The following is a 20,168-nucleotide window of genomic DNA, read 5'->3' on the forward strand; positions in this document are numbered from 1 at the left end:
CTGATGGAAAATGGAATTACTGAGGTTTTGTGTTTGTCCCTGGAGCGTGGCGGTGCCATGTCCGGTGGGCGGAGAACTTCAGGACTGCCGGGGAGCACATTGCTCCTACAGAGGCTGGCCTGTGCCCTCTTCCAAATGTTCAAAACCTGAATTTGGAGTACATTTGGCCTTGGTGAGGCCTATTCCTAGTTTTTCTGCTCTCTCCAGGAAGGGAAGGAATGAGAGGTCTTCCTGAGCTCAACTGATACGGAGATGACCCCAGGATGACAGGATTCTGCTGCTACTTCAGGCCTGGCTTCCGAGGCTGGACACTCCACCCAGGCCCTCAGCCCTGTGAGGAAGGTAGACCCAGCCCCTCTCCCACCACTCAGAGATCAACCTGGGGTAGCCACCCCTGCATTGGCAGCACCGGAGAACTGACTACCCCTGCAGAGATTGGACCAACTCTTCTCACTCACATCCAATATTGTCTCTGTGCAGAGATACCGGGCATGCCAGTCACCTGCCTCAAGGCCTCCATCCTTGAGGAAAATGGAAAATGCTCTCATTTCTCAACCAGCACATTGAGAGTTTGATGAAGAGGTGGACCAGTTGGCCACCAGCCCAAGGGCCCGGGTGAAGGGGACACCAAAACAATAATAGGGTCACAGTGCCCTCCAGTGGAGATTTGTAAGCACTGCCATAGCTCAAGGGGCAGAGGCCCGCACTAAGCAGCCTCCCCACCTTTACCCCTCCCCGCTCTCTGGGTGGTGCTCTACCTTCCCTCATGTAGTTATGACTGGTGCACCATAGGACAGAGAGAGGATGCTGGAGATGGATGCTCTAAAGGGGCTCTTCTTGTGCTAGATGCTTAAGGGGCAAATCCTTAGCACCAAGAATCCAGGAATAGATGAATCCATCTTAATGTCTCCCCTTGAGTCCCAAACACCCTAAGGGACCAGATGCTTCATGTAGGCAGTACTGCCTGCACAAGGCTGAAGGAGGACAAGACTCACCTCTGAAAACAAACACTTCTGATGTTCAAGTGAAGATTCCATTGCAAGCTCAGTCCCCCATCTTCATAAAGATACCCCACTTTATCACAAGGGCATGTGTCATAATGGTGGAGAGAATGGGGTGCGGAATGAGAGGGGGTTATGCTGTGAGGAAGGGGATATTACCTATTTTAACGTCTATGATAATTTATACACAGAGTAATAGTAGCAAGTTAAGGCTGCAAAGACCCGATATTTCAAGACATGAATATTAACTGGACGGGCTTAATATTCAAACAGAGTTAGAAGAAATGCCAAAGAATAGAAAAGTTGACATCTGCTCCTTCTCCTTCTCTCCTTATCAGAACTAGGATTGGATGGGACTTCTCCAGAGCCAAATAACTGTGTTTGCCCATGATCTTCTTTTTGTCTTGGCCATTATATTGGAATATGACCGCTGCATTTACCTGATCATACCACCATCACTGCCAAATGTAGATGCATGTGCACCTGTGTACACATGCACACACATCTCAGCTGACATACATAATTTGGAAGTGCTAAATCCTAATGACTTCCATCAAGTGTGGAGGAAAGAGCTTAGGCCCCTGTCATAGGAAACATTTGTCAGAGCCTTCCTCCTGGTTGCCTTGATGAATCCCTCTGAAATGGAGTTTGTCTTGGTGATAAGAAGGAAGCCAAACCAGGAGAGTGGAGGGGATATTAGTATATTGGGGCCAATAAAATCTTGAAAGTTAGCTACTTGGAGACACAAGGGGACCCCATGGTGCTTTCACCCAGGTGTCATGCTGGCATTATTAGGTCAATAAACTCTCCTGAGATTTCTTCCTGCACATCATCCCCAGAGCCCAGGGCCTGACTTCTGTGAAGGGCAGCTGAAACTAGATGCTGGTGGCATGTGGCTGCCTCCAGGGTGCCTTAGGGTGCTACAGGTCAACAAAATGTCCTCAGATCCTACCCACCAGACCCCATCTCTGCCTGGGGTCTCTGGAATTTTAGGGAACACAGATAGCAAGGTGGGGAGAAGGCCCACTGCACAAAACAGATGCCTATTAAGTAGGAAGAGTTCATAGTGGACCATGGCAGATTTGGAAAGTGTTTATGCCATAGGAAACATACCACCAGGGATGGGAAGAGTAGGGAAGGGTGGTGGGTCATCAAAGTCACCTGAAAGGTAAAGGAGGAATGATCCAGATTGGTCTTCAGGGACTTGCACAGCATGAGAGGGCTCCCGGCATAACCTAATGCAGCTGCTGTGTGTATAGGGTCACCTGCAGACCAGGCCTCCTACAGTGGCCTGCACTGCTGCATCCCTGAGCAGCGCTTCTTCATGCTAGTTTATGCACTTGAATCTCCTATGAATCTTGTTAATATGCAGATTCTTCATCTGCAGGTCAGGATTGGGGCCCAAGATTCTGCATCTATGACAAGCTCTCAGATGGTACTGATGCAGCTGGTCCCCAAAAAAGTTATTAGAAATACATCATCTCGGGCTCCACCCCAGACCTACTAAATAAGAATCTGCAGTTTATTATGCCCCAGGTGACTCAAATACACATAAAGTTTCAGGAGTTCTGTTCTAGGCACCACTTATGCACTGGGAATCAGAAAGGGGGCAAACCAGAGATCATTGTGGGCATTATTGCCATTAGATAAATAGCCAAATGACCACATGAGTGCGCTATACCCGGGAGCACCGGAGACAAAATATATAACCAGGTGCCCTGCCTATCCATGTCCAGTTAGACGTCATCTGCGCAGCAGCATCTTCGGGATGATGGACTCACTCCCTGACAGAAGAAATGTCATGATAATGGTGCATACGGTCCCACAGTTCGCTTGTTTCAGAGGGACCAAGTCATGAGTGCTCAGGCATTTGCTAGAGTGAAGACAGTAACTGGCACCCAATGGAGATGGATCAGTGGCCGAGAGGAAGCGCGTTCTGCCAAGCTGGGTACCACCTGACATTGAAGACGGGTTTTCCAGGTGGCAGGGCCTGCAGGAAACTGACGTTCTACTCAGAAAGATTCTGACTTTCAAAGACAACCCTCAGAGTGCTCAGATCTTCCCAAAGATCACCACTGTGGGGAATAAAACAGGTGGGGCAGCGTTGCAGGCTGTGACAGGTGACAAGGTGCTAGAGGCCACTGGCCTGTGTGGCCGCGATGACCAACGGCTTAAAGGAGACTCGGTGATTCTGCCTGGTGGAGCTAAGAGCTGATGATTACTTTCATGATTAAGAAATGTTACAGAATGTGCCAAAGAAATGGTGGAAATGAGTAAAGGGGTTCAAAAGGTACAAACTCCCAGGTATAAATAAGACATCTTGGAGATCAGTGCATAGCATGGTAATGCTAGTTAATAATACTACTGTATTGTGTATTTTAAAGTTGCTAAGAAAGTAAATCTTAAAAGTTACCATCAGAAGAAAAAAACTTTCTAACTATGTATGATGACCAATGCTTACTGGTCTTACTGTGGTGATCATTTTGCAAACATCAAGTCATTATGCTACGCACCTGAAATTAATAGAACGTTATATGTCACTTATACCTCATGAAGGTATAAGTTCTGCTTGGCCTCCCCTAGCACAAAAGCTGCAGGGCTGGCAAAACGCCCTGTCCTCTGAGCCCTGGGCTGCCGGCTTAAGGCCACCTGTCTCCACTCCCACGTACAATATACCTCGTGGCACGTGTTCTTCCCCTGCCTTTCTCCCAGCTGGAAATACATGAGGTCAAAGGCTTGAAAACAATCTATAGGCTCCTTGTTGAATCTTGATAATGAGCAACACATTTTTTATGATTCAAAACAAGTATACAACCTTAACTTGCATGTGGCTATTTGTCTCTAGGTAACATGAAAAACTATGGAAAACTTTACTGGAAATAGGCCTAAGTTATAAATCTCTTTTTATACACTTCACTTAAAGAGGATACTGTGAAGTTCAAGGAATGGTTATATCTGGAAATTGTGCAATTAAAAACTTATTAGGTTGAACCCTATTCAATAGGCTATCCTCAACCACTTTGACATTATATTAAACAAGAAATAATGAGGCACTGTGGAAGGTAATCACTCTTATATTGTGGTGGCTTTTCTCCCCAATTTTTTCACAATGTTATACTATCACTTATCTATTTATACTAATAAACATATCTCAATAAACCTGTTTATGAATGAAAGAATGCCACGAAACCCCTATATCTATTTTGAATCGGCATAGAACACGTAACGAGAAAGGAGCCATGTGATGAATGGACAACTCAATGAGTTTTCACCAGCCGAAGCTCCCTGTGTAAGGAGCATCCAGAAGCCACTGTGCCCCTCTCCAGTTACCCTCCTTCCAAGCATAACTGCTGTCATGACTTCTAACACCGCCACTTACTTTTGCTTTGTTTTGAACCTTATATAAAATCACCCTCTGTGTACTCTTGTTTCTGGCTTCTTCTACTCAAGCCTTCTGCAGGGTTCATCCATTCTGTGCATATAGCTGCAGATCGTTCATTCCCACTGCTACAGACCATCCCATTATGGGAACATGATTTTTTAACTACGCTACTGGTGGTATGTGTCTGCATGATTTCCAGTTCCTTCTTCATGTCACGAAGAGCATTCTTGTAGAAGACTTTCAGTTAAAGAGTGTATGTATATAAGATGGACATACACCCAGGAGTAGAATTGCTGGGTGTATGCTCTATTCTATGTTTTCAGTGTTAGATATTTGCCAAACAGTTTTCCAACGTGATTACTGCAATTTACGCTTGACCAGCAAAGTATCCGAGTTTCGGGTGCTCTGTACTCTTAGCTACACTAGGGTTACGTGTGTGTGTGTGTGTGTGTGTGGTTTGCTTTCATTGTTTTGAGCTTGCTATTTGCCATATTCTTTTTTTTTAACCCTGTACTCATCCATCTGGGCTGTTACAACAAAGGTATCACAGATTCAGTGGCTAATAAACAACACCCTTATGAACTAATCACCCCCCAAAGACCCCACCTCCCAATACCATCACATTGAGGGGGTAGATCTCAACATAGGAATTCTGGGGGGACACAGACTTGCAGTCTATGGCCAACCCCAATTGATAGAGTATTATAAACAACTTCACCAAGAACATGAAACGATCCCCAAGGTTCTCCAAGATCTTCCTCTGCATTAATTGAGGTCATCAAAAGGCTAAGTAAGTGGACAAAAAGGCTCCAGCCCCAGCAGAAGTGATAAACACAGCCCTCATAAACCTCTGCTCTTGTTACAAGTCTGTTTATGGACAGTTTCCCTGTTTTGCATAGAACAACAGTGAAGACAACACCCGCACTACTGTTTCATATTCTTTCTCTAACGTATTCTCTATCCTTATGTGTCTTCCTTCTGCAATCTTCTTTTGCTCAGGTAACCAGATACGTGCTAGAGCTTTGACTGCAAATACAATCGCATGGCTCCACTTGCAAATTAAACTATGTTCAAGACCCTACACACCATGCTTGCGTGTGGATAGTTGTGTTTTTCCTTTTCTCCCAAAACATCTGCAGATCCCAGAGAGAAAAGACCTGGTTCCTGGAAGTTTTACCCATTGGTGCAACCTGCCCATAAGTGTTTCCTTGTCTATTAAGTCAATTGCTGTTGCTGACCAGGCTTGTCCCAATTCCTTGGTGAATTTACGGGCACCGTAAGCATCAGAATGGGCGGGGGCCACCCTCGGGTAGAGCAAACGTCCATCTTAAAGGTAGTAAACAAAGTCTGACAGCTCAGCCCTCTCTTTTTTTTTTTAATTAGCCTTTCTACTTTGGGATAATTGTAAATTCACAAGCAGTTTTAATAAATAATACAGACAGATCATGTGCACCCTCCACCGGGTCTCGCCCAGTGTTAACGTCTTGCAAAATTATAGCACAATGTACCGTGTCACAACAAGAACACTGACAAAGACACACACACTCCACTGCTCCTATTCAGATTTCTCCAGCTTCACTTGTAGCCGTGTGTGTGTGTGTGTGTGTGTGTGTGTGTGTGTGTGTGTGTGTATGTCGTGTATTTCTATGCAATTTTTTCACATTCACGTTGCTGCGTCCACTACCACACTCAGGACCCAGCACATTTCCATCACGACCATCCCTCGAGTCGCCCCAGCCCCCTCCCCACTGCCTCCTCCATACCTAACCCCTGGCAACAATGAATCAACAATTACGCTACCTGTGTCAATGGTTCATTCCTTTTTATTGCTGAGTAGGGCTCCGTGATGTGGATATACCACAGTTTGCTTACCACCTACCTGTTGAAGGACATTTAGGTTATTCTATTTGAAGTTATTACCTCCCCCCAAAAAGAGCTGCTGTGAATATTTGTGCACAGGTTTTTGTGTGAACACAAGTTTTCATTTCTCTGGGATAAATGCCCCAGGAATGAAATCTCTGGGTCTGTGAAAATGTCATGTTTAGTTTTACAGGAAATTGTCATTCTGTTTCCCAGAGTGGCTGCATCGTTTTAAATTCTCAGCAGCGATGGCTGAAGGATCCAGCCTCTCTGCAGCCTCGCCAGCATTTGGTGTTGTCACTATTTCTTACTTTAGCCCTCCGGATTACGTGGGCAACGGTATCTCATTGTCATTGTAATTTGCGTTTCCCTGATGGCTAATGATGTTGAACCTGTTTTCGTGGGCTTATTTGCCATCTGCATCTCCTCTTCAGGGAAATGTCTGTTCGCATCTTTTGCCCACTTTCCCTCCTTTTAACTAAATTTAATTAACTAAAAAACTCGGTGCTGTTTTCAGAGGAATAGAAATCATGCATCCCTGCCAGGAAAAAAAAAAAAATCAGGAGATGTGCATGCTCAAACATTCACAGAAAGACCTGCAGAAACAGCCTTTAGAATAAGCTGCACTTACTGGACAACTATTGTCAAGAAGAGCATCCAAACACACAAGCCAAAACCTCAGTTGCTTCTGCCAGATCTCTGAAGGCTCTGGAAGATATTTCTATACAATGCTCTTCAACAGATTAATGTCTGTACTTATTTGAAGGGGGATGGGTGTGTTCATAACGTGGCTAATGTGTCCTGGAGGCTCCATTAGGATGCGGTCCTAATCCTAATACCCAGGGCTGACTCTAATACACAGTGCTATCAGCAGCATAGTAAGACTCTATTTTGGTAGAAGTGGACATTAAGGAATTCTTGGCTTACAATTTTCCAGACCACACTCATTTCTTCTCTGTTCTATGTTGCAGCATTTCGGAAGACACCTGGATGTTTGAGAAAGTAAGCAGATTGGAATCACTTTGTTTGCAAGAAGCCCCAGCTCTGGGGATAGGAACTTCTGCAACCCCTCTGAGCAGGGGTAAGGGCCCATGGTGAAAGGAAGGAGCAAGATGGGCTCCCGGCATGTCCACACCCGTGTTTACAACAGCAATATTCATGAGAACTGAGATGTAGAAGTAACCCAAGTGCCCATCAACAGATGAGTGGATAAACAAATGTGGTCTATCCATACAATGGAATAGCATTCAGCCTTACAAAGGAAGGAAAATCTGTCTATGCTACAATATGGATGGGCCTTGGAGACCTTATACTAAATGAAATAAGCCAATCACAAACAGGCAAACATGATTCCACTCATATGAGATCCTAGCATAGTCAAGGTCACATAGAAAGTAGAAAGGTGGTCACCAGGGGCTGGGGAGGAGCAATAGGGAGCTAGAGTTTACTGCGTACAAAGTTTCAGTCTGGGAAGTTTCAGTCTGAGAGGGGTGGTGGGGATGGTTGCATAACAGTGAGAATATACTGAAAGCCACTGAACCATACACTTCAAATTGGTTAAAATGGCAAATTTTACGTTATGTATATTTTACTATAATTTTTTTAAATGGGCTATTTCCTTTCAAACACACTCTGATCTGCTCTTCTCGGTTACAGGCTTGCGTCGGTTCCCCAAACCTCCAGGAAAGAGTAAAGTGGAACAACCTGGCAACCACTTCTCATTACCTTACAAAGTGAAGCTTGTTCTATTTGCCAGCAGTTGGGTCCAGCTTGGCAAGTGAGGTCCACCTGGCAACACTCCTCCGGCCTTCGGAGCAGCAGGAAAAGCTGGCTTTGGAGCAGGGATTTAACGGAAATTCAGGTCCTGTTGGCTGAGGAGATGTTCGCTGATTTTTTTTTATCTTCGCCATACCTGCCTTGGGGGATGCGAAGTACGAACTTGTTCAGACATCAAGGGTTTCTGAACTAAAATGGACCCTAGAGATCATTTCATCCAAGCCCACCTGGGGAAGCAGACCACACATCACAGAAGGAAGGGACAGACCCGGGCCACCACCCCGTGTCCTGCAGCCAGCCTTGGATAGTTTGTGCTGTCTGTTACGCCACCCCCTCCGCCCTGGTGAGGTTGTCACTACAGTCCAAGAACCCCGGGAGGACAGGGCCTGGACTTCTCACCTGGGGCCGCCCGGGGGTAAGTACGGAGCACTGTCGTGCACAGGAGCTATGAGCTGAATAGATCCACTGTCCCCTGCAAGGAAGGAGAGGCTCCTGTGCCCCTAAAGGTCCTCATATGCCCACTGTACACAGAGGGTGCCACGTTCACGCCTCACTGAACAACGTTCACAGAACCATAAAGGAACATTCACTGAGTCCTTGTCATGGGCCAGCACTGTTTGTGTATCAGAACAAGAAAGCACTACATTCCTCCATTTTATGGGTGAGACAACGAAGGCACAGAGAAATCAGTTAACTGCCCAAGGCACCTGGCTGGTAAACTGAACCTGGACTGGCTCCAAAGACTAACTAGGATGGCAAGGGGGTTCTGCCCCATCTCAAGTTGACTGATTTAAATCCCAGGTCCTTGTGGTTCCAACTCCTACAGCTAATCCCACTCCTCCTTCAGACGGACAGACAGTATCCTGCTGGGTGTACCCGGTCCCCACCTCAAGAGCCTCTCCTACCAGGCCTTTGTGCTGAACCTTCTGAGCCTGGGCGTGAGCCGGGCGGTTTGCCGGTAGCAGCCCGAGGACTGACCGCTGGCCGCTGCTGCCCCCTGCTGGGCGGCCTGGGCTCAGCAGCCACGACCTCGGGGCGGGGGGGGGGGGCACAGCAGGAGTGAGCGGCTGGAGGCAGGTCTGCGTGTGGCCAGGGATGGGGGGAGTCATCTGTCCCCACTGTTGGCCCGAGGCCTGCCAGGGAATGTGTGAAGGAGCTGTGAGCGGATTTCAGAGCACCCTGAAGACATCCTCCCCAGCCCCCCACTGAGGTCGGCCCCTCTCAGGGAGCCCTGGACGGGAGCTCTCGTTCATCCTGGGGAAGGGTTTCCACCTCACGTCTCCTCCATCTTCCGCTTATATCCAGATCCCCAATTCCTGCCATGCCCTCCACTGCCAATGCCCCGGTCCACGCCATCGACTCTCCCCTGGATTGCAGCAGTAAGTTCCTACTTGTCTCCCTGGTTCTACCCTCGTCGCCGCAACCTGCCCTGAGCTCCGCAACCGAGACAGTGAGGCTCCGCTCTGCTCCAGACGCTCCAGCCGCATCCCATCGCTCCCCACAGAGCAGCCGGCATCCGTACAATGACCAACAAGCGCCTCCGGGACTCAGGCCCCATTCACTCTCTCGTGGCACTGCAGCCCGCGGCGTCCTGGCTGCTTCTCGCACACACCTAGTGTGTTCCTTGCTCAGGGACCTTCGCACCTGCCGTTCCGCTAGCCTGGGACGCTCTTCCCTCCGCCGTCTGCAAGGCTCTCTCTCCACCCCCCCACCCGCCCTCCGCGTTGCTGCTCAACGTCACCTCATTGAAGGAGCTGTCCTAATCACCCACAGCAAACAGAAACCATCCTGGATACCCACGTTTCCCACCCTGTTATTTTCCTCCGGGGCACCCTGCACCCTCTGTCTCCACGCGGTGGACACTTGCGGAGGGTGGGGTCCTTGCTGCTTTGGTTCACGGCTGTGCCTCCAGCCACGGGGCTGGACCAGAGGATCACTGGTGGAGTTCATAAACTGATCAGTCAGTCCTGGTCCCTCCTTTGCCCTCCACCCTGGCCCTGCTTCTGTCGTGGTGTCCCGACCAGGAAGCCCTCCCCTGTCTCTCCAAATCATGCTCTGCTCTAAGGCCAGGTTCACTCTCTCCTCCTCCAGGAAGTCCTCAGAAAAAAATCCCAAAATCACATTAATCTTTCTTCCTATGAACTCCTTCACTTACACATCATCTCTACCACCTTTCCCTTTGACGGAGTCTATTAAAAGCATTCCCTAGATTCATGACTAGTTGTCTAGCTGTCTTGTCAACGTGTTATAAAACCTAGGGAGGAGAGACTGTGTGGTTACTGTCTCCACCCTCTTATAGGGTCAGGAACAGAGAAGGCATTGAGCGCAGACTCATGAAAGGTGGTAACTCTTTTGCCCTGACCCCCACACATTTCCCCCTGCGGGGGTAGAACGGGTGAGGCCACGGGATTCCCACTGCATGACAGATTAGCCCCCTGGCCCATCAGTCTGCAGGGAAGCAGCAAAGGGGCAGAACCACAAGCTCTCACACGCACGGGAGGCTCTTGCACATTTATATGAAACCGGTGTCCCCTCCTTGCTGTGTTCCCTCTCTGATTCTACCTAACTTTCCCTTCAGAGAGTCTGAAGCACCCATCGAAGTTCAATGGTGCTGCTCATCGCCCCCACCCCCAGCTGGGTGTGGACGTGCCCTCCCTGATGGAAAGATGTCCTAGATGACCCCGGTTGGTGCCTGGAAATTCTTCTTGGTGATCCTGGGCCTCTGATTTCCCCCAGACCTGGAGACCCCAGAACCCTTCCGTACCACACTCCGGCTGGACCCTGCCATGCTCTCCTCCCGCGCCCTTCGGCTGCAGACGTGGGGGGGGGCGGGGGGAGGGCCACTAAGAATGGGGTCCATATCCTGGGATGGCAACCTCTCAAAGAAGGTCAAAATCAGCCAGGTTGGCAAAGGGCGAGCCCAATTTAAAAGATAAGACACCTGGGGAACGTCCGCATGCCCTCGGGGCTCAATGGTAGAAAGTACAGATAATTCTGATTGTTGGCTTGTGCTCACTTCCCCTCCACCCTCCTCCCCTCTTGCCACCAACAGAGAGGGGGCTTCAAGCCAGAATACATTTGAATGGCAAAATAATTTATGCTTAATTAGGGTGCTGGATTTAAAATTAGACGTATAAATGCATAATCACATGGATTGTTTAATCTCATTGTTTTGCCACTCATTAGCCACTCTTTTGAGATGTCGCTGACACGGGGCCTGCCCCCTCTTCCGAGGCTCCCCTTCCTCTCCTTCCTATAAACTACGCCAAATTAATCTGCTTAAAGCACCACTCTGGTCATTTCGCAAACATCCTCCAAGTAATTGAAGAACTGTTCATAACAGCCTATCCCCGGCCCTTAGGGCCCCGCATGCTGACGCATGCCCCCTTCCCATGACACCATGCCCACACACACCTTCCACCCCTGCTGGCCTGGTCTACACACCAAGTGGTCCCTCCACATCCCCTTGCTCACTCTCTTCCTCCATCTGGGAGGGAAACTTGCCATCTATCAAAAGCTTCCCCGTTCCATAAGAATCCATTCAAATGCCACCTGCCCATAAATTCTCTGATGATTACAACAAGAAGTCATCTCCCCACCATTACTGGTTGGGCTGATCAAGTTCCATAGTATGCATTCTGTCCAGCTGGCCCAGAACCAGGAGCCTTGCTCTGCAAGCCTTTCTGTAGCCTAAAATAGGAGTTCCCTGAGCCGATGCTTTTGGATTAAAGATTACTGAGAGAGAGACCATGTCCCTCCTTAACCCTTCCTGACAGATGAAAGAAGAATAAGACATGATGAGTTCAGAGCCGGATGCTTCCTCCGCTGTAGGTGCCGCCAAAACTCACGGGCTTGCAGTGCCATCCACCAATTTTCTCTTTGCTCCTGACCAACCTCTTCCATTAGCCACAACATATATTTCTAATTTCCACTGCTGTGTTCACACTCCCTTCCCAATCCCCTCTTCCCCCTCTCAGCCACAGACTCTCACTCTTAATTTCACCGAAGACAAGACACCATTAGACCTCTTCCCGCAAGAATCTGGACTCTGGGGACAAACTTACCTTGTCTTTAGGACACCTGTCCCATCCTCCCTCCCTTAGCATCAGGCATGTTCCTGCTCCTCTGCAGCCTGAGCCTTACACTCACTCCCGTCACCAGCCCTTGTGTTCATCACCGGCCCCAACTCAGGCCCCTCACCAGCCCCACTGTTCGGTCACCAGCCCTAATTCCATCACTTTCTTCCCCTTTCCGGAGAATTTTCAATATTTCTCTCTATATAAGGTTTTACCTCCTAGAATACAAAATGCTCAGATCTCTGCATCTCACAATTACAGGTTCATCCTCGTGAAGGTTAATTTTATGTGTCGACTTGATCGGGCCCGTTGGAGTGGTTGAGCTGGGACGTTGGTCTTGCCCCCGCCATCAGTCTGGAATTTGCCCCTGTGGTCCTCCTGGTTCTCAGGACTTCAAACAGACTGGAAACACACCACCAGCCTTCCTGGATCTCCAGTTTGCAAACCACAGACTGTGGGGCTTTTCAGTCTCCATAATCATGCGAATCAATTCCCTGCACCAAATCTAGAGAACTAAAGGGGTGATGATTGGAATGTGTCACGGCCCCAGGCTAGGGTGCCCTCAAACTTCCACCTTGAAAAGTAGGTGGAATGACCTGTGGGTCTTTACTATTTGGGGTCCAGAGGCCAGAGGTCTTCTCCCTTGAGCAGGACTCGGCATTAGCATTCTCCTCTTGTCTTCTGCTGATCAACCCTCTTCTAACTGATTCCTTCTTGGATGTGTTTATTCATCCAGTCATTTTAGAGTTGAATTTGCTGACCGGAAAACAATTCTACCTTTTTACATTTTTATATAAACTCTATCTATCGTGTGTTCTCTCTGAAAGAAATAGATGCTCATTATACCAAAAAAAAAAAAAAACCGCAATTAAGTGAGCAGAATAAAATACGTTCTTCAAGTCTTTAAATAAATGCGTGTTTTTATAAATATTGGTTCACAATATGTGTTGTTTTGAAACAAGATTTTTACTAACAATAAACTGTAAACAAATTTCCATGCCATTAAATATTCTACCATCGCAGCATTTTTATGGCTTTGTACAACTCCACTGAATCAATGTACCATAATTTATTTACCCAAATCCCTATTGTTGGATATTTGGGTTGTTTCCAACTTGCAGAGGTTAGCCAAATGGACCCTTCCAGAGAAAAATCCCACCATAGAAACGGCTTGCAATCCTCCCAGTGAGAGTATTTCAGCTTCAACAATTTTAAGATCTAATATCCACTGAGGACTATTTCTCCACCAGCTCCCCTGCTCCGTTGGTCTGTTAATTCCCACACTGCGCCACACTTCTAATCACTGTCCCTGTTTACCTTCTGGGGAAGCTCTCGTCTTTCACTCGTTCCTCAAAGTTTCCTGAACTAGCACACATATGTATTCTTGTCTTTAAAGAAATTAGCTTTTTCAGCATGATTACAAAAGTAATCATTTCATTGTGGAAAACAGAAAGTACAGATAAAAATCTAAAATACTCATTTAGAGATAACCACTGTTAGTATTTGAAATCCGTCTTTCCAGTCTTTCTCTAAGCATACTATCATAGGTACTGTACCAAAAATAAAATCACCCTATACATTCTGACCTCCAGAAATTTTATACCCACCAGAAGTGTTTGTAAATGCCCCTTTTCTTACAGTCACTTCAACACACAAATAAACATGTTTTTGAAACCTTGTCAGTTTAATATCTTGTTTTAATTTGCATTGTTCTGAATGTTCGTGAAGTTTAGCATTACTTTAAGCAATTTATTGGCATGTTAACTTATTTTTTGTGAAACATCCATAAATATTCTTGGCCTTTTTTTGCCATTGGAGAGTTGGAGTTGTGCTTATTGACTGTTAAGAAGTCCTTTACATCTGAAGGTTGATCATCTTTCATATTTCTCACAAGTGCTCTTCCCATTTGCTTTTAGGGCTATTGATATTTAAAAGTTCTTATTTGTTTGGACAAATCTGTCTTCTTTCAGATTCTGCCTTTATTTTAATATTTAGAGAGATCGTTTTCATCCCAAAGTAATGAAAGTATGCATCTATATTCTCCTTTAATGGTTACATGGTTTTATTTCCTTTCTTAAATTTTTAGGGGCAATCGGGTGGCCCAATCAGTTAGGCATCTGCCTTTGGCTCAGGTCACGATCCTGGGAGCCTGGAATCGAGCCCCACATCTGGCTCCCGGCTCATCCGGAAGTCTGCTTCTCCCTCTCCTCCCTGCTCATGCTCTCTCTCTCTCTCTCTCTCTCTCTCTCTCTCTCGAATAAATAAATAAATAAAATCTTTCTTTAAAATAAATAAATAAATAAATTTTTAAATCATCTGGGATTTCTTTTGGTGTATAATATGACAAATTTGACATTTTATTTTTCCAATTATCTCAGCTCTATTTATTGAAATCTTTCCTTTCCTGATGACTTAAATGCCTGATTTCATATTCAAAACCTTATTGGTTCTGTTTCTGAACTTTCTATTCTCTTCCATTGATCTTCCTTAGATTCTTCTGCCACAACCACACTTTAAAAATTACTGTAGCTTGTTGGACATTGGAATTAATTTATTTTTCCAGGATTCCCTCCCCCACACCTTGCCCAATTTTCTAACTTTGCTGTAATATATAAAAAAGCTATTAATTTTTTCATTTTGGAAGGGTAATAGGCCAGCTTACAGAACATTTTTGGAAGTTCAAATGAATATTTTTTTCAGTTAATTCACTTGGGTTTTCCAAAGAGCTGCATCATCTGCAGATAATAATTGGTCATTCTGATTTATTTAAAGATATTTATTGTTCTTATTTCTTTTTTCTGCTTATCACACTAGCTAAAACTTATCGGGGAGCATAGAATACTGTCAGAGGTCCCCTTGGCCTCATGCTGCCATATGTAGAACTTGAACTTTTATAGAGCTCCTGGCTTCCCTCTCATCTCCTATCTTTTCACCTTGGGAACATTTTATTGGTATCTTTGGGAAAAAAGAATTAGCTCCCATGGCTCAGCCCCTTCTGGATTCTCTATGGGTCTGCCCATCTGAGAGGGTACTCTCTGATCTCTCTGCTTCCTGGAAAGAGTCAGTCCTAGTCGGGTGTGGGTGGGGAAAGGAAGGTCAGAGCTGCCAGTGACTATGCATCTTGCCTAATTCAGAGATTGCTAGCCAGCTTCTCTGGCTTCAGATCTGAAGCCACCTTCTTCAGTTGGCTTTATCATAATGAAGCTGACCTTTTGAGCCACATCTGTTTGATGCCTCCACTCAATTGATTCCTAACTGAGACAGGGAAGAAGTGACAATAGTGAGCTTGCCTGTTTTGTTCTTGATCATAGTAAAAATATCTCTGTTTCAGCATTAAATATGAGGTTAGTTGTTACTTTTAGAAAGATAACCTCTATCATGTAGGAGAACATCCTTTAATTCTAGCTTACTAGGAGTTTTAATAAGAAATGTGTGTTAGGTGGTGCCTGGCTGACTCAGTTGATAGAGCATGTGACTCTTGATCTCAGGGTCCTGAGTTCAAGCCCCGTATTGAGTGTAGAGATTACTTAAAATAAATAAATAAATAAAAGTTTTTTTAAAAAAAGAAATGGGTGTTAGATGCCATTAAATGTTATTTTAGCATCTATTGAGATAACTATATTGTTTCTCCTTTGACATATTATGAGATAAAACATATCAGTAGATTTTTTAAAGTTAAATTTTGCAATCCCACAGTAAACACTGCTTGGTCACATGTATTATTCTTTCAATACATTGGTGGATTTGTTGTGTTTTACCTGGGCCTTTTGTGACTATTCCTTTGATAGAATTTTTTAGTTTCCTCAACAAAACTGATGTACTTTGATTTTCTGCCCTTTATTTCATCTTTATTTCTTTTCATCTTCCTGAAAAATCACTCATTTCATTAAGACTTTCAGATGAGTTAAAAAATATTTTTCTTGAAGATTTGAAACTATGTTCTTTATCTAGAGAGAGCTCTTTTTCCCTAAGATTAAGTATTTGTGCTTGTTCTCTTAGTATTTTATTGATCTTGCTAGAAGCTTTTTTAATATTTTCTTTTCAAAATATTGCCTTTTTAAATTATCTTGATTATTTTTCTATTTATTCTGTGTCATTCTTTTCTAAATCTATTAGTCCTACATTCTTGCCTTCTTGGTTTTACCTTTATATTGCTGTTGAGGTGAACGCTTGTCCTTCTATTTCCCTTTTTTCTTGTTTCATAATAAAAACATTGAAGGCTATGAATTTTCTTCTGAGGATGGCTTTGGCCATCTCTGGTAAATTTTGTTATACTTTGCCCTCATTGTCATTCATCTGAAACAATTTCTTTTTTAAAATTTTTTATTGTTATGTTAATCACCATGTATTACATCATTAGTTTTTGATGTAGTGTTCCATGATTCATTGTTTGTGCATAACACGCAGTGCTCCACGCAGAACGTGCCCTCTTTAATACCCATCACCAGGCTAACCCATCCCCCTACCTCCTCCCCTCAAGAACCCTCAGTTTGTTTTTCAGAGTCCATCGTCTCTCATGGTTCGTCCCCCCTCCGATTCCCCCCCTTCATTCTTCCCCTCCTGCTATCTTCTTCTTTATCTTTTTTCTTAACATATGTTGCATTATTTGTTTCAGAAGTACAGATCTGTGATTCAACAGTCTTGCACAATTCACAGCGCTCACCATAGCACATACCCTCCCCAGTGTCTATCACCCAGCCACCCCATCCCTCCCACCCCCCACCACTCCAGCAACCCTCAGTTAGTTTCCTGAGACTAAGAATTCCTCGTATCAGTGAGGTCATATGATACATGTCTTTCTCTGATTGACTTATTTCACTCAGCATAACACCCTCCAGTTCCATTCACGTCGTTGCAAATGGCAAGCTCTCATTCCTTTTGTTGGCTGCATAATATTCCATTGTGTATATATACCACATCTTCTTTATCCGTTCATCTGTCGATGGACATCTTGGCTCTTTCCAGAGTGTGGCTGTTGTGGACATTGCTGCTATAAACATTGGGGTGCACGTACCCCTTCGGATCCCTACATTTGTATCTTTGTGGTAAATACCCAGTAGTGCAATTGCTGGATCATATGGTAGCTCTATTTTCAACTTTTTGAGGAACCTCCATACTGTTTTCCAGAGTGGTTGCACCAGCTTGCATTCCCACCAACAGTGTAGGAGGGTTCCCCTTTCTCCGCATCCTCGTCAACATCTGTCGTGAAACAATTTCTTATCACTGATTTATCTTATAACCTCTGAGCTCCCCATTAAAAAATGTTTTTGTTTGGGGCACCTGGGTGGCTCAGTCGTTAAGCGTCTGCCTTCAGCTCAGGTCATGATCCCAGCATCCTGGGATCGAGCCCAGCATCGGGCTCCCTGCTCTGCAGGAAACCTGCTTCTCCCTCTCCCACTCCCCCTGCTTGTGTTCCCTCTCTCGCTGTGTCTCTCTCTGTCAAATAAATAAATAAAATCTTTTTAAAAAAATGTTTTTGTTTGTTTTTAATACCCAAGTGCTTTGATAGTCTTTGCTTGTCCTAAAGATATTGTTATATTTTCAATTTATACACTTATGGTCAGATAATATAAATATGTTTCTCTGGAAATTTATTAATACTTTCTGTATGGCTTTGGATAAGAACAAATGTCTGTGCATCAACAAACATTGCAAGGACATTTGAAAAAACTATGTGCTATTGATTAACATACTGCAAAGTACAATATGTATCTTCTACATCTATCTATCATATAATAGTGGACCACCCAGAACATTGGGCTGTTTCCTACTGATTATCGTCCCATCTCATCTTGGATCAGAAGTATTTATCTTCACAGCACAATTCCACCACAAGTCTTTTGTCCACTTTTCCACTCGGCTGCCTACCTTTTTCTAATTGAAACTAGGATTCTGAGCATTCAGACCACTAAGAGTGAGTTTCCCACAAGTGACAAGTCAATGAGAGGGAGAAGAAGAAACTGGACAATCTTGGAAACAACACATATCATCCAAACCAGATGTTGATTGGTTGACAGGTTGACCTCTGAAACACTGGGTCTAGAAGATGAGCTAAGGGACCCTTCAGCCCTGAATCAGCCCCCATGGGGCTCCCTGGTATTCATAATGGAAAGTCCAGGTCTTCATCTGTCGTGGCGGGGTGGGGGAGGGGGATACTGTCATCCATACTCCACCTCTCCTAGCCCATCATTTTTTGGTTTCAAAGTATGAAGAAACTCTCAACAAAAGCGCTTCAGACTATTTCTGTCTTGTATTTATGTCAGCTGCTTTTTTATTTGAAACAGTCTATGTCTATCTTTTTTATATTATGAGGTACAAGATGCATATGGAAAAGTTCACACACACACAGACGACGTAACAGTCCAATGAATTATCACAAACACCCCTGTAACCATCAAGCAGTTCAAGAAGGAAAACACTGCCTGAAATTCCTCCACGTCCCTTCCCACTCACTACCTCCACTTTCTCTGGAAAAAGTCATCACTGTCTTGACCTCTATCCCTATAGTTTACCTGTGCCTGTTTTATAAAACTTTACGTAAATGATGTCCTACAGCATTTATTCTTTTGTGTCTGGCAACTTTCATTTATTCAACATTATATTTGTGAGAGTCAAGCACTTGTTACAAGTAACCGCGGAATATTCCTCCTCGTTACTCTAACTCTTCCCCTGCGGGAACATACCACATTTTATCTATCCATTCTACTGTCGATGACATTTGGATTGTTCCTAGTTTGAAATGGCCAATGTGGGGCCCCTTTCTGAAACATGCATGACTGTCCCCCCGAGAAACCACTGCTGCTTCTGCCTGCGTGTGCCGGGCACAGGAATGGGATGTGACATGAGACGCTGGTGTTCTGGAAGCACTGTGGTTCTCGGGGCCCCTCTCTGAACCTGCTGATGAGGCAAGATCAGCCCCATACTCACCCCAGGGCTCCTCTCTGCATTTCCTTCCAGTTACGCCAACGGTGAGCTGGTCAGCCCTTTCTCAATCTTGCCTGTGCTATTTCTCACAGGAATTTCTCAGCATTTTTGTCATGGTGATGCCCTCTGCCCTCAGTTCAACCACTGACATAGATTTTCTCCATTTTTCTCCTTTTCCTTTATTGCTAATATTATCTGAAATGAGAAGAGTTAAATTTGAAAGCAGATTACTGCCCTCAAACAGTTCTTCGGCGTCCCCAAAGACGGCACTATCTGTTGATTTTCACGTTCACTCCTCAGAAGGCGAACTTCTCACCTCCCATCATTGCACCTGATGGATGCTTCACTGTCTGTCTCCCAGTCAGTGGCACTGATAACACATAATTAGCTGGTAAGACTCGTAAAAAGCCATGCCCTGGTGGTCCAGTCTCAACACAATGTCTGGCTTAAGGGAACACCATCCAGCAACCAAAGATTCCTTCCTTCTTTGTCCACTTCCTGCACTCGTGAAAGTTGTTCCAACTCCCTTTTCTCCCAAAGTTCCCCCAAATACTCTCAGTCCCTACCTTGCCCTTGTGCCTTTCTCCTTCCTCCCACTGTTTCTTCATTTTTTCTCATAAGACTCCATCTCAAAAAAGGCAAAAAAAACAGAAAGGAAGGATGAGGAAGAAACATGACAAGAGAGCAGAATGGGAACTGCAGGGAGGGATCAGACAGCGGAGAAGCTCGACCCGGAGTTTGAAGGAGCACACTTAGACTGCACATATTTGCATCTTAGCTTTGCCACTTGGCAGCCGTGTGACTGCAAACAAATTGTCTCACTACTCAGTTTCTCCTTCTGTCAAGTGGCAGTGATAGCACTGCCTCACAAGACTGTTGTGAGGAGAAAAAGAGTCTGAATACACAATACCTTTACAAGAGTGCCTGGTGTGTCACGAACCATATAATCAGTATGCAGTATATAGTATCTTATACTCCCAGCACATGGAGAAGTGCCTGGCATATGCTAGGGCTCAAAAAGTGTTCATTGAATGAAACTCATTTGTTATTTTGTCTTTGAGGGTTTTATTAATGGAAATGTCTGCATCTCCAATTGTACAACTCCATCCTTGTGCCATCATAAATCATGCCCCAATGGAAAAAAAAAAA

Source organism: Eumetopias jubatus, unplaced genomic scaffold, assembly GCF_037043125.1.
Source record: "Eumetopias jubatus isolate StellerSeaLion01/CBP00866 unplaced genomic scaffold, mEumJub1_p1.0 scaffold_3, whole genome shotgun sequence".
NCBI lineage: Eukaryota > Metazoa > Chordata > Mammalia > Carnivora > Otariidae > Eumetopias > Eumetopias jubatus.